Genomic DNA, 6012 nt, shown 5'->3' with positions numbered 1-6012 from the left:
ACAAAAAGAAGGCCAGTCTTTCATCAGTTCAGTTCAGTTACTCAGTCGTGTCCAACTCTTTGCGACCCCAGGGACTGCAGCATACCAGGCTTTCCTGTCCATCACCAACTCTCAGAGTTTACCCAGACTCATGTCCATTGAGTCGGTGATGCCATCCAACCATCTCATCCTCTGTCATCCCCTCTCGTCCTGCCTTCAATCTTCCCCAGCATCAGGGTCTTTTCCAATGAGTCAGCTCTTCACATCAGGTGGCCAAAGTATTGGTGTTTCAGCTTCAACATAAGTCCTTCCAATGAACACTCAGGACTGACTTCCTTTAGGATGGACTGGTTGGATCTCCTTGCTGTCCAAGGGACTCTCAAGAGTCTTCTCCAATCAATTCTTCGGTGTTCAGCTTTCTTTATAGTCCAACTCTCACATCTACACATGACTACTGGAAAAACCATAGCCTTGACTAGACAAACCTTTGTTGGCAAAGTAATGCCTCTGCTTTATTATATGCTGTCTATGTTGGTCACAACTTTCCTTCCAAAGAGTAAGTGTCTTTTAATTTCATGGCTGCAGTCACCATCTGCAGTGATTTTGGAGCCCCCAAAGATAAAGTCTGTCACTGTTTCCACTGTTTCCCCATCTATTTGCCATGAAGTGATGGGACCAGATGCCATGACCTTAGTTTTCTGAATGTTGAGCTTTAAGCCAACTTTTTCACTCTTCTCTTTCACTTTCATCAAGAGGCTTTTTAGTTCCTCTTCACTTTCTGCCATAAGGATGGTATCTTCTGCATATCTGAGAGCCCCATGAACAGTATCAAAAGGCACACTTTCATACCTATCAGAAAAACCCAGAAGGCTTCTGAAGTTCCCATGGCTTACTGTTCATTTCAACTGCTTCTGGTTTAGCTCACTGAGGTCCAGGTAATCCAAGAAGAGCCTGCTCTTAGAACTTTCTTTGCATTCATCACATGAACTCGTCCACTAACAAAAGCACACACCCAACCTTGAATTAGTATCTCCTTTCTGACATCTCTCCCATGACAGCTATTAGTTGTCTGTTTCCTGCTCTGGCATATGAGGTAGGAATGGTGTATGCCTTGTCCATTACTATAACATATGCACTAGTTGTGTGCCAACACATTGGATAATCTAGATTAAATGAACAAATTCCTAGAAACACACAGCCTACCCAAATTGAATCATGGAAAAATAGAACATCTGAATAGATCTAAAGAAAAACTCACAATTTAGCTTCACTGAATTCTATCATGCATTTAAAGAAAAATTAACACCAATCCTTCCTAAAGTCTTCCCAAAAACTAAAGAGGAGGGAATATTTCCTAGTCCTTTCTATGAAGCCAGGATTACCTTGACAAAAGCCAAATAAAGATTCTGCAAGAAGACTACAAAACAATATCCTTTATAAACATATGTTGAGGATGCAGAATCCTCAACAAACTACTAGGAAACCCAACTCAACAGCATATTCAAAGGATCATACACCCTAACCAAATGGGATTTATTCCTGGGATGTAAGGATGGTTCAATATCCTTAAACTCAATTCTAAAAAATCAGTGTAATACAGACCACATTAACAGAATGAAGGGGAGAAAAACAACCATATGATCATCTCAATTGTTGCCAGGAAAAAGCATTTGACACAAAACAAACAAAAAATAAACAACAACAACAAAAAAAATCTACAGACTAAGAATAGAAAGAAACTTCTTCAATATAGTAAAGGCCATATATGAAAAGCCCAAACCAAACATCATACTCATACTTTCACCTACTCAATGGTGAAAGACTAAAAGCTAAAAAAAAGAAAAAAACACTTTCCCCCTGAGATCAGGAACAAGAGAAAGATGTCCACTTTCATCACTTCTATTCAATGTGCTATTGGAAGTTTAGCCAGAGTAATTGGGCAAAATAAATAAATAAATGAAAGAAAGAAAGAAAAGGCATTCAAATTAGAAAGGAAGATGTAAAATTATTTCTCTTCATAGATAACATGATCTTACATAAAATCATCAATATTTAAGAACTCTGAGGACTCTACAAATAACAGAACTAAAAAACAAACTCAGCAAACATAGAACATACTGAATCAATAACAAAAATCAGTTTGTTTCCAAATACTAAGAATGCACAATCCAAAAAGGAAATTAGAAACACAACTCCACTTAAAATAGCATCCAACAAATAAAATACCTAGAAATAAACTGAGCCAAGGAGACAAAACATTTATACACTGAAAATGATAAAACATTGCTGAAAGCAATTTAAAAAGACATCCCATGTTCATGGATCAGAAGACATACTGTTGTTAAGATGTCAGTACTACCCAAAGTGTTCTATGGATTCAATGCAATCCTTGTCAAAATTACAATAGCCCTTGTGCAGAAAGGAGAGGCCAATCCTCATGGCACAGATGGTAGAGAATCTGCCTGCAATGTAGGAGACCTGGATCAATCTCTGGGTTGGGAAGGTCCTCTGGAGAAGAAAATGGCAATCTACTCCAGTATTCTTGCCGAGAGAATCCCATGGACAGAGAAGGCAGGCAGGCTACAATCCATGGGATCACAAAGAGTTGGACACAACTGAGTGACTAACACACAATCCTCAAATTAATATGGAATTGCATGGGGCCCAGAAAAGATACAAGCTTGAAAAAGAAAAGCCAAGTTGGAGGTCTCATCCTACCAAATTTCAAAGCTTACTACAGAGTCATAGTAATCAAAATAATGTGGTACTGGCATAAAGATACACAAACCAATGAAATACAATAGAGAACCCAGAAATAAACCCTGGTCCAAATGGTCAAATGATTTTTGACAAGGGTATGATGACCATTCAGTGGGGAAAGGACAGTTCTTTCAATAAATGGTGCTGGGAAAACTGGATATTCACGTATGAAAGAACTAAGATGAACCCTTACTTCACACATCCTATACAAAAATTAATTGAAAATGGACCAAAGTCCTAAACTTAAGAACTACAACACTTTTTTTCTTTTTTATATTCTTAGTTTATTTTTTAGATTGCATATGTGAGTAATAACATACAGTGTTTGTCTTTCTCTGACTTATTTTACTAAGGATAATTCTTTCAAGGTCCATCCGTGTAAAATTACAACACTCTTAGATGAAAACATATGGAGGAAAGCTTCATGATATTGAATTCAGCAAAGATTTCTTGGATATGACATCAAATGCACAGGCAACAAAACAAAAAATAGATGAATTGGGCTTCATCAAAATTAAAAACTTAAAGTGCACAGGATGGGAGAAGATAATTGCAAATCATATATCTGATAGGCAATTAATATCCAGAATATATTAAAAAATCTGCAACTTAGCAAAAAGCAACCAACTCAAATCAAAAATGAGGAAAGGATTAGACTAGACATTTTCCAAAGAATATATATAGATAGCCACTAAACACACAAAAGATGCTCAACATCACTAATCATTAGGGAAATGCAAATCAAGGCCACAGTGATCATGGAGTTTCAGTGGAACTAAATTTTTGCCATTAAAAATTGGTATTATATTGGACTATATATTGAGAAATCAATCAAAATAGAAAAAAATGTACTTCAAAAAAAAAAAAAAAAGAAAAACACAATGAGACACCACTTCCCACACATTAGGATGGCTACAAAAAATAGAAACAAACAAACAAAACCCAAACCAGAAATAATGTGTTGATGAAGATGTGGAGAAATTAGAACCCTTGTGCACTGTTGGTGGAAATTGAAAATGCTATAGCTGCTGTGAAAAACAGTATGGTGGTTCCTTAAAAAGTTAAAAATAGAATTACCACATGATTCAGCAATTTCACTTCTGGGTATACATACAACAGAAGTGAAAGCAGGGACTTGAGCAGATATTTGTACACCCATGCTCTTAGCCAAATGGCGGGGACAACCTGTGTCTAACAACAGTGAGCAAATAAAGCAAATGTGGCACATCCATACAATGAAGTATCTTAAAGTCTTAAAAAGTAAGGAAATTCTGACACATGCTACACCATGGATAAACTTTGAGGACATTCTGCTCAGTGAAATAAGCATCACAAAAGGATAAATAATATATGATGCCACATATTGAGGTCCCTAGAGCAATCAAATTCATAAAGACAGAAAGTAGATTGGTAGTTACCAGGGGCTGGAGGTAAGAGGTATTGGGGAGTTAGGGTCAGAATTTCAGTTTGGAAAGATGAGAGTAGTTGTAGAGATGGATAAGCTTGATGGCTGCACAATATTGTAAGTATACTTAATGCAACAGAGCTGTACACTGAAAAATGGTTAAAATGGTAAATTTTATGTTATGTACATTACCACAATGGAAAATCGTGCACCTGCCTGTGTACATTTTGTTGAGTAGTAGGTGAATGAATAAACACATACTGGAAGATGCTGCTTTTCCACTGGGTAATAAGGTGACTGAAGCACGTCGTGTCCTCAGACGCTTTCTGCAGAGTATGCAGCACTGCAGTCATGCTTCACCAGAGCGCCAGGGTGGAGGGGCAGTGCGTGGGCCATGCAGTTTGGCAGCCTACAGTATGCCAGGGGTGAGTGGTGAGGTCTCGGACGCTTTCACAGACTCACGGGTGATGTGCCACGAGGAATGGGGCAAACTTGGCGGAATGGGTGTTGAGGCAAGGGGCAGACCACATGGAGGGCCACTGATCTTAGGGTGGAAGAGTACCAAGGCCACCCCCCATTTTTTTCTAGGTCTTTCCATGTACGTTCCCTTTGTTTTTCTTCCCCGACTCACCACTTCTAGGCCTCTGCTTTCAGGTCACCTGAGAAGCTCTCCAACTCTGCCCAGCCCTGACCCTGTGCCAGTTTCCATAGGGCGCTATGGTGCCCAGCCCACTACATGTGTTGCCGACTCCCTTAACAACCATATGAGCATCACGGCACTTGGGGCTGCTAAGTGCTCTGTGGCTACAACACTGCTCAGGACACAGCAGGTGTTCAATATATGTTGACATCAATATATATGGAAATAAATGACAGAGAGGGAGGGCACAAAGATAAGGCAGGCTTTCTGACAGAGGATAAGAGAGAAGTCATAGGGAGAAAGTCTCTTCCAAAGAGAGGAAGAGTCTGGGACCCATATTGAGACATTTTAGTCTGTAACTGGCAGGCAGCCTTGGAAGTGCTTTGAGTATTAGGAAAGTATCTCAAAAGACACTTCCAGATACAAGAGGTCATGGGTGTAGACAGGGGAGTCCTTGAGGGCAGGGGGTGGAGATGGGTGGGGTGGGGTGGCCAGAGCCACCCCAGAGGTCTGCAGTGAATGACCTGGGGTGGAGGACGGGCTCCCATGCCTACGGCATGTGCTCGGGGTGCCCTTGGAGGCGACCAAGGGGTGGCAGTGCAGGCCTAGGCCCCGGAGAAGTCTGGGTTCCTGGCTTGCTCCTTCCTCTCACTAGTCAGCTGACTTTCTCCATTCAACTGCTCTGAGCCTCAGTTTTCACTTTCAGAAAATGGCATCAATACTCTACCACGTCTATTAGTTGCTCGGTCGTGTCTGACTCTTTGCGACCCCATGGACTGTAGCCCGCCAGGCTCCTCTGTCCGTGGGATTTTCCAGGCAAGCATATGGGAGTGGGTTGCCATTTTCTCCTCCAGGGGATCTTCCCAATCCAAGAATCAAACCCCTGTCTCCTGCATTGCAGGCAGATTCGTTACCACCTGGGCCACCAGGGAAGCCCTGTACCTCTCTACAACACCTGTTTATATACCTATCTCTAAAGTGGCAGCAGTAACACCTAAGGTGTCAATGTGAGTGCTGAGTTTGTAATAATCACTACCCAGGGGATATGCTAAGTGCTTTACAAGCAGCTGGGTGAGTTCTGGTCCATGTCTGAAGAACTAAACGCAGTGCACTGTACCTGGTAAGCATTTGATAAATGCTGGGTACCTATTATCATTATTTGTAAAGTAGGAAATGGAAGTGTCAGAGATGAGGACTGCCCACAGTCAGGATGGCTTACCCTGGACCA

Source organism: Cervus elaphus, chromosome 16 (genome assembly GCF_910594005.1).
Source record: "Cervus elaphus chromosome 16, mCerEla1.1, whole genome shotgun sequence".
Lineage (NCBI taxonomy): Eukaryota > Metazoa > Chordata > Mammalia > Artiodactyla > Cervidae > Cervus > Cervus elaphus.
This window is presented reverse-complemented; position numbering follows the sequence as displayed.